A 10,501-nucleotide genomic window follows, 5' to 3' on the forward strand; every position below is an offset into this window, starting at 1 on the left:
TGAAAAACATAGCTCACAAAAATCGTAGAGAAATAAGGTGGAGTCTACAATATATAGAGGAAGAGCACAAGGATGATACCAATATTGTCGAGGAGATGGCTGAATATCAGGATAATCCGCTACCTCCTGTGGTTGCTGCGAATCCTGTAAATCAGAATTTTGTTCCTCGTACTATGTACGACTACACCAAGCTAATTTAGCGGAGGCTAAATTGAGTATTGTGAGACCTACTATTACTGCAAATAACGTCGAACTAAAGCCAAACACCATTCAGATGATGCAACAGTTTATTCAATTCGATGGTTTGCAAGATAAGGATCCAAATACTCATTTGGCTAACTTTCTGGAGTACTGTGATACTTTCAAAATTAATGGCGTTTCTAATGATTCCATTCACCTTTAGTTATTTCCCTTCTTATTGAGGAATAAAGCTAAACAGTGGTTGAATTCTCTACCACAAGGGTCCATCACTACATGGGAACAAATGACCGAAAAGTTTCTTTTGAAATACTTTTCGCCGGCCAAGACAGCAAAGTTGAGGAATGATATCTCTTCCTTTGTGCACATAGGCTTAGAGACACTATACAATGCATGAGAGAGGTATAAGGATTTATTGAGAAGGTGCCCTCACCATGGGTTACCCTTATGGTTATAGGTTCAGACTTTCTACAAGGATTTGAACCCCTCCACTAGACAACTGATCGATGCAGCCATCGGCGGTACCCTAAATAACAAAACACCTGAGGCAGCTTATGAGTTTATTGAAGAGATATCACTGAATAATTATCAGTGGCAAGTCATGAAGACAAATCCGACAAAAGCCGTTGGTGTTTTCAACCTCGACACGGTCACCATGTTATCAAACCAGGTAAAGCTCTTAAATAAAAAGATTGATGGTTTATGTATTTCTACACAGGTACATCGGGTGATGCAGTGTGACACAAGTGGAGGAGGAATGAACAATCCAGAATGCCTAGCCTATGACCTTAGCACTACGAACGAACAAGTCAACTATATAGGTAACAATTCTAGACCTCAGAATAACCCCTATAGTAATACTTACAATGCAGGTTAGAGGAACCATCCGAACTTCTCTTGGGGTAGTCAAGGCAATCAAAGACTACAACCCCCTCCAGGCTTTCACCCACCGTACCATCAGGATAAGAAACCTATCCTTGAGGAGATGCTAACAAAATTCATCTCGGTGGCAGAAACTGGCTTCCAAAACACTGAAACTGCACTAAAAAATCAGCAATCGTTGATTCAAAGGCTCGAAAATCAAATTGGTCAACTTGCTAAGATGATTTCAGAACGACCACAAGGTAGCTTACCGAGTAATACCAAAACCAACCTAAAGGAGCAACTTCATGCGATTACTGTTTGATATGAAGAAAGGTTAATTAAGTCCAAACCGAAACTAAGGCAAGAAAGTGTGGTAAGTAAAGATAAGGTGAATGAAAGCTAGAGTAAACAAAAACCGGTGAGTACAGAATATACACCTCGTGTGTCATACCCCAACGCAACAAAGAAAGACCGCACAAATGAACAATTCAATAAATTTCTTAACCTTTTAAAAAAATTACATATTAACTTACCATTTAATGAAGCTCTTTCACAGATGCCCAAGTCAGTTAAATTTTTAAAGGAGCTTCTGGCAAACAAAAAAAAGTTAGATGGTTCGTTGTATGTGGAATTAAATACAGTTTGCTCAGCAATTCTACAAAATAAACTACCCAACAAGTTGAAAGATCCAAGGAGTTTTACTATTCATTGTTTAATTGGTAGTTTAAATATTGATAATGCTTTAGCCAATTTAGGGGCGAGTATAAATGTCATGCCTTATAAAATGTTAAAACAACTAGGTCTTAGGAAACCTAAACAAACTAGGATGAGTATTCAACTGGCAGACAAAACTATTAGATTTCCTAGGGGTATTGTTGAGGACGTACTCGTTAAGATTGATAAATTTATATTCCCAGTCGACTTTGTTGCTCTAGACATGGATGAGGATAGTGACTTACCTTTAATTCTAGGTCGGCCCTTTTTGCAACTACTAGAACTATCACAGATGTTGGTACAGGTGAACTAACGCTTCATGTAGGTGACGGCAATCAGTCTTCAGGCTCGTGATTCGGTTAAGACATCAAGTGATGAATATGATTTTCTAAATCCTGACAATAAGACTAATCATGTGGTTCAACCCTCTTTGCAGGAAAAATTTTCGAGAAGTGCAAATGAGCTACGTTTTAGTTCGTGCGGCAACATTAGAATAGTTCATGTAGAACGAAGGCTTTAGATCGATGAACTAGACGAATAGAAGACACATGTCAAGGAGAAACAAAAAATATACAATGCTGAATCAAAACAAAGCCATGTCGAGCATAAAGATGAGAAGAGCCAATTCAAGGTAGGGGATCAGGTGTTATTAGATGAACTCCTTTGATGGTACTCAATGTCTTTCCATACGGTGCAGTCGAGGTAACTAATTCTCATTTTGGCACTTTTAAGGTAAATAGTATTCGACTTAAACCTTATTTAAATAAAAGAATTGACAGCGAGAAAGAGGAGTCTCGACTCCGTGATCTATCGTGACCATGTGAATAAGAGGTAAGTCGAGCTTAGATTCTAAATAAGCACTTTTCGGGAGGCGAGCTGAGCACTAAGACTTTTAATTTTCTCATTTTTTATTTCATATTATTTCTTTAAAATTAACGAAACATTAAAAATTAGGTTTTTGACATACATAGCCTGGCCACACTGGCGTGTCCTAGGCTGTGTGACTTAACATAGGTGCGATAATGAGTTACACGGTCGTGTGATATGGCCGTGTGACCTACATGGCCTGTACACACAGACGTGTCATCGGCCGTATGGATCTTGAGACTTAGTTTTTATTTTTACAGGAAATCGACAGTGAGTTACACGACCATACGACACGGCCGCGTAACCTACACGGCTAGTACACACAGGCGTGTCCTTGGCCGTGTGAGCCCTGAAGCTTAGATCTTCAAAAATCGACAGAGACACGGACTAAAAGAATCCACACGGCCTGGACACACAGGCGTGTCCTAGGCCGTGTGAAAACTGGAGCTTAATTTTTCGAATTTAAAACAAGTCAGTGAGCTACACGGGCGATGCACACAGCCGTGTGTTCGGACACACGGGAGTATGTGAGACACACAGGCGTGTCCTCGGCCGTGTGAGCCCTAAAGCTTAGATCCTCAAAAATCGACAGAGACACGGGTTAAAAGACTCCACACGGCCTGGACACACAGACATGTCCAAGGCCGTGTGAAGACTGGGCTTAGAAATTTAATCGTACACGGGCGTGTGACATGGTTGTGTGGCCTAACACGGACCATTACACGACTGTGTCACCCATAAAATCCCCTATCCCTAATTTTCTTTCTACTTTGTCTTCTTTTCACTCTCAAAGACCTAGTCGCCACAACCCTTTTAATCCCTCTTTCCGGCCACTGTCGACCCTTACCACCCACAACCATCCCTCTAGCCACCACTTCACTCAACTCTCCTTCCTTCCGCACCCCTCTCATATTCTTTCTTCTTTCTTTTCCTCCTTTTTCCTTCTTCCCCCATCCCCACCTTTCCCACTGACCCCTCATTTTAAACCGAACCACATCCCTCAAAACCACCAAGTCCCAAACCACACACCCCTTTCCTCCTCCTTTCCTTTCCTTTCTCCCTTTCATCCTTTTCCCTCTCTTCTTCCCCTATTGCACACCCCCGTCGGCCTTCACCCACGCCACCTCCATGCCACCAAACCACACTTTCCCCCAGATCTACAGACCGTCTATACCTCCGGTCACCACTTTCGGTTTCTCCTTTTACCCTTAACATTTATTATTTTTATTTTTATTATAGTAGATATTTTATGTTAGTTATTTATTATGCTTATTATTTATTACATTTCTTTATTATTTTATTTTATTTTCATTGTTTATTATCATTAGTATGGTTACCCACTGTTCGATTTCTATTTAGCCTTTTATCTTCACATTGCATTTGTTCTTTTATCTATGTATTCCAGCTGCTTATTTTTCTTTCTAATACGATTGTTCTTTGCCAATTTTTCATTTTATTCTTAGTTACTATTGTCAGTATTTTTTTTAAGTATAGCCTACTTTGTCTTTTAGTTCTGACTTATGTTTAGTTTGGATTTATTTATTTATTTACTTTCTTTTTAATAACTATAATTCGTACTTAGAGTCACTATACGAAGTTTGCATACTTTGATTTCGAATATTCTATTTTAGGAGTAAATTTTTATTTAGGATTATTTGCCTTTTATTTGGGGATGCATTCTTTATTGATACATTCTTTTATTATTACAGATTCATCATGACAAACACTTGAGGCAAGTCCAAATTCGCCGTCCCCACTTCAAAAAAGTGGAAGGGCCCAAGTAGAACCTCCTCCTTGAACGCATCTACAGAGGCTCACCACCCTTATCTTTGATTCTTGATAGGCCTCGAGGAGGATCTGTACCAGCTTCATCGAGTGCGACCACTCGAGTTAGGATGCTGCATTGATTGGGTCGCATTAGAGCAGGTCCGACTCGCTGACGACGTGCGTGCTATTATCATTACCGTTCAGTGGGATCGATTTTTTGATATCATCAAGCCCACATACATGGAGCTAACCTTAGAGTTCAGTGCCACCTTTTCGGTCCAGCAGGTCATGTCGGTCAATGATGAGCTAGGCACCGTTACCTCTCGCCTTGGTGGTTTTGTTGACATATGAGCGTCCTGGAGTTCGGTGCTACTTTGGGACTTTACACAGAGAAATTCATGAGTGCCGAGGACTTTCTTTAGCTTATCAGCATATTCATTATTTGCCTTCGCACTGTTGGACTGACCTCACGGGCGGCCTAAAAAATTATGACGCGAGTCGCTCGAAGGCAACACATCTCTTTCCGGCCCTACTGTATCTTCACGCCCTCCTAGCTTACACTTTGACAAGACGGAGAGAGAGCACAGGAGTTGTTAGTACCTATGATGCATACTTTTCATGGAGCATGGCTAGGCCATGTTTTTTATTTGGCGTACTTCATCGCGTTATCTTTCCACCATCAGAGTGAACGCCATACAAAGGGCACCATTTTTCTAGGCCCTTACGTGACTCGACTCACTCGACACTTTGATCTTCTCGACAGAACGGAGTAGTCCTCGACACTTACACTTGTTTGCCAAATGTCCCCTCAGGGCATCTCAAGCATGATCCACATGAGGATGATCGAGCGGCAACGTGGAGTGGACCCCCTCAGTACAGACTATTTCAGTCTGACGTTCAGCATGACCAAGAGGACTTCACTGATGATGTTCCTCCCTACCATAAGGATTCATATCCACCACCACCTTCGAGTCACCGCCCTACTCATTCTGTTGCTACCCTTGCAGACCTCTCAGAGCGATTTTCTTGATTCGAGTAGCAGTGCTTTCAGAAGTTCGACAACATCGATGCCACTCTGCAGCACATATGCCAGCACCTCCATATTTCATCTTCAGCATCGTCGACTCACGATACTGACTTCTCTGATAATGAAGACCATTGAGTCCATTTCTCTTTATGTTTATTTTTATGTTTATTTTTATCTTTATCTTTATTTTGTCTTTCTATTTTGAACTCTATTTTAATTATTATGGTTGTCTCTAATCGAGTAACCCTTTTTAATCTTCTTCAGTAATGTGTTTATCATCCTCTTATCAGTTGCTCAGAATTTTGCACTACCTCTACATTTATCTACAATTCCGCTTTTCACTATTTTTGGAATTTCATCCAACAGTCAGGGAAGTTTCAATTCTCTCCCTCTCTTATGATATTCTGTTTATATTATGATTATATTTGTTTGTACATTGAGGACAATGTACATCTTAAGTGTGAGGAGGTTATTAATATGATTATTCGCAAATCCCTGAATTATGCCTTGTGTTTTTAAGTAATTTTCTCATATCATTATTAGAATGAACTTTTCCTCAATTTATGATTCTTATTGATATGTTTTAGATTAAATTCATATGTATTTATGCATTGATGGTTTAAACTTTAAGACACTAGAGAATCAAGCATGATAAGTCTATTTTTAGAATTAAATTTTTTTTAAGTTGTTTCCCTAAATTGAGGTATAACCTTGAAGTTTGAAATTTGCAAGATTGATATCAAAAGCCAAAACTTTTTTGTGATATTTTGAGCCTTTAGAGCATACATTTTTCTTGCTCACTTTATTATTGGTTATGAGTGTGTCAATACTGATTGGTTATTTTAGAACTTGCTTCGATTATACATGTTGAGACCACACCTTTGATTTGATATACTGAGATGATAAAGGCACCTAGGTTTTAACCCACTTATCCCATAAAAAGCCTACCTTCATAATTAACCCTTAGTGAACCCCTTTGAGCCTAATGAACCGTTTCTTGATTTACCCATTAATATTAATCCAAAACTCATTTTTGATTCATTCAGAATTGTTCCCGTTTTATTGACTCCTTTTTTGTGGAGATTTGATTTGGTTAGTTGCCTAACTATGTTCTTTTGTTCCAATTATTAATTTTTCTCTTACTATCTATTTTGTTCTTGTTCTTAAAAAAAATACAATACATATATGTTGGTTATTATTAGTTCCTTGTTTTGAGCTTAAGTAGTTAATTTCATATTTCAAGCTCATGTTATTCTTTAATAATTTTGATTGATGTAATTATTTTAATATTAGTTTATTTTTCTAGTTAGGTAATTTATCAATTCGATCTCGATTCTAACCTTTTTTTTCAACCTTTATCCACACCTTTTAACCCAATGTCCATTACAACCCTTAAAGACACTTTGAATAATTTGAGTGAATCTTTAGTGATGATATCAATTATTTTTTATTTTTGAATTAAAGGTAATTATTTGGATAAAGGGAAATACCTCTATTTTCATGCTTTAAAAAAAATGTTAGACTTTGATTGTTTGTGCATTTAGTGCTCTTTTAGTTGAATTATCAATGTATGATTATTTGTGAATTATGATAAAATATTATTAATGAGAATTATGAGTTGAGAAAGTTTACTCTTAATTGTGAGTTGAAGATTTTGCTTGAGGATAAGCAAACGCTTAAGTGTGGGGATATTTGATAAACCATAAATATAACATTTTTTATCCCATGCTTAGTGTGTTTTTGGATGATTTATTATATAATTTAGTGAATTTGATGCTCCTAATACTTTAATTTCATGTATTTTACTTAGGAGAGCATAGGGGAACAAAAGGAGTAGAAAACGGGCCAAAAATGGACAAAACGAGCTAATTTAAAGATCCACACGGCCAATACCATTTCCACACGGGCTGAGTACACGCCTGTGTGAGACACACGTGCAAGCCACAAGCCCATGTGGCAGCCCGTGTCGATTTCACTCCCGGTTTATCAAACACGCAGAAAAAGCCAATTTTTAAGGTTTCTGAGCATTCTAAAGTCTATATAAACACATTAAAAGTAGACCTAAAGGGAACACATAGGGTAGAAAGTAGAAATTACTCGAAGGAAGCTGTTGGAATCATCTTGGAAGCAGATCCACTTCAAGATTGAAGATCTCAATTCAAATTTCCCTCAAAGTTTATTTGGGTTTTTATGTCTTGTTGTTTTTCTAAATTTGAGATGTTTTCCTTTTACATTATGCATTAAACTCCCTAAATACTTAGGGAGGATGAAACCTACCATGGATCTTATTATTTAATTATCTGAATTACACGATAAATACTTGTTCTTGTTCTTAATTATGTGTTGTTAATCCTTGCCTTAATATTTTCAGGATATTAATCCAAGTTTGATGTGCTCATTCAGCAGAGAAAAAGTCCTTGTTAAAAGTAGATCTAGCATAATTAAGCGGAGTTACATGCAATCCTAGAAATAGGACGACATAAATCTGTCGGATTAGAGTCAAATCTAATATGGGAATCCATAAATCCAGTTAATGCGACAATAGGGGTTTTAGTTAGAAAGAGATTTCAATTAATCAACCTAGAGTCAGTTGTTCTTAGTGTCGAAAGAGATATTAACATAATTTAGGGATTTCTACAGATCAAGACAAGTGAATAAATCGTTTGATTCAGAGTCAGAATAATAAGCGAAGTCTAGGTGGATTCTTTCGTGGGTAATGTCCTCCTTATAAGTTTTCTTCAAGTATTTTTCCCAATTCGCTCACTGTCGCGTTCATAGTTAATTAGTTTAATTTTAGATTAAAACAAATCCCTTTTTATTTTAGGCTAAATAATAGAAAGATAGTTAATACTAATACTTTTAGTCCTTGTAGATACTATATTCTGGACTCACCATAGCTATACTACCATTCGATAGGTGCGCTTACCTTAGTCGTGATCGTAGTCTAGTTTAGTGATTTATAAAACGATCATCAGTAACATGTACTAATCTGCCGTAATTTGATACATCAACTTAGGCTCTCCAATATAGTCAAGGAGCTTATTCTCAAACAAATTTAGTGTATTTTATATGTTTTTATTGGTTTTTAGCTTTAAGCATTAATAAATGTTTTTGTTTAGTGTTACACCCTTTTTAGATTGAAATTGGCCAAACAATGCCATGATAGACCTAACTATGTGATTGAGTTGGTGTAGGGAGACGTGGCTCAAACAAAAAAAGATCATCATTCAGAGTGGGTATCATGACACCAATGCGATGAAAGTCATGATACCCCTGAAGAATTTTGCGTGAAGAAAATTGTGGCAAACTCTAGTGATATCCTGACACCGAAGATAGGTATTGCGACACCGAGACTCCAAAACCCCTAATTTTGATACTATTTTGGGCATTGCGATACCATTCTCTGATGGGGAGCAACTTTACTTTAAGGCTAGTTTTTGTCCAACACCAACACCAACACCAATCAAAATACAATGTCTAAGGGCATTTTAATTCAAAATTTTGGGTTGTAATCGGATGTTAAAAGCCACTTTTGGCTGAGAACTAAAAAGAAGCTGTTCACCTTACTTTCTTTTTCATATTTTTAGCCTTTTAGTTAGCTTTTTTCTTCATTTCTAAAGAATAGTTTTAAGCTTTTTCAGGTTTTAATGTTAGGTAGTTAGTTAGTTTTTACCATAGTTTAGTTTTATTTTCATTTCAGTACTCTAACTCTCTTTTTATTTTCAGTTTAATCTAGAGTCTTAATATAGCTCAGCTTCATTTTCTTTTCTTAGATAAAAATATGAACTTTAGTGTTATTTTTAACCACCATTGTTTCTACCTTCATCTTTATCAAGAAACTATCAAGAAAACTCTAATGCCATATATGGTTCGCATGAATGGCAAAACCATTCATTCTTTATTTGATGCAATAACCTTAAACCATTATTTGCTTGACCGAATGAGTTAAATGGCTAAATCAATATTACAACCTTATTCATTAAATCGTTATAGTAGCCATTCAACACTAAAACCAAAGAATGACTATTCCAGCCTCTCATATTATTTTTCTCAAAAATACCCGAAATAAAAAATTTGTTTAAACCACAATTGAATGAGAATATTGCTACAATGTCAAAACCTTTTTTAGTTAATGCATAGATAACTGAAATTAGCTTAGAAATCAATTGCTTCTTTTACACATATAACTAAAATTAACAGCCCATTCCAAGCTACAGAAATCCTTAATGCAAAGAATCAAAAACAAGCTTTTTCTTTTTTATATTATGCATGAAGAACATAAAAGAAAACTCATGTTTATCTTGGATTTGGGCGATTTTAAATCATTTAAGATTCAACTTTTGAGAGAAAAGGTGAAAAATCAATGGTGCCCAACAATGGAAGGAATTTTTTTTATGGATATATGGGTTTTGGTGGGATTTTAGGATAAACTAACCAAAAAATTGAAAGAGGAGGTGGAGATAAAGCTTTAGATGAAGTTTATTTAGTTTTTGGGTATTTAATTGGTGATGAACGGTGGAAGACAACAACGATTATGGTGGTTGACCAAACTGAGAATAAAAGCTGTAATTTTGGGGGTTTAAAGACAAATTCTAGAGAGGAAGATACATGAGAGAGAGGAGAGTAAAAATAAATGAATAAAAAAATAAATTGAGTGTTAAAAATAAATGAATAAAAAAATAAATTGAGTGTTTATACCCAGTAAAAAAAGGCAAAACAAATTTATTGTTTTATATTAAATATTCATATTTTTTTTGTAATTCATTTGATAAAATGGATGTCTATAACCCCCAATTTCATCCTATAGTGTAACACCCCTATCTCGTAACCGTCGCCGGAATAGGACGAGACGTTACCAGAAATTAGGAATCGGATTAGAACAGTAAAATTTTGAACCTTTTCTTAAATAAAAGATCATTTATTTATATAACTAATAGACACAAACAAGGATCGAATTTAAAACTTATAAAAGTAAACTTCCATAAGATGCCATATTCGCATGGCTTATATGCAATAGTCAAAATATCATTCTATTTATAGTCTATCCTATACATGCCATAAGCT

The 10,501-nt window shown here is 36.3% G+C and overlaps 1 non-coding gene across 1 annotated transcript; it reads right to left on the reverse strand.

Moving 5' to 3' along the window:
• Positions 1–532: 532 nt before the first annotated feature.
• LOC121225333 (small nucleolar RNA R71) lies at positions 533–639 on the reverse strand. Its single transcript, XR_005923190.1, has one exon. It is a non-coding gene; the product is annotated as a small nucleolar RNA R71 (small nucleolar RNA).
• Positions 640–10,501: the final 9,862 nt, after the last annotated feature.

This window comes from Gossypium hirsutum, chromosome A03 (genome assembly GCF_007990345.1).
Source record: "Gossypium hirsutum isolate 1008001.06 chromosome A03, Gossypium_hirsutum_v2.1, whole genome shotgun sequence".
Taxonomy (NCBI): domain Eukaryota; kingdom Viridiplantae; phylum Streptophyta; class Magnoliopsida; order Malvales; family Malvaceae; genus Gossypium; species Gossypium hirsutum.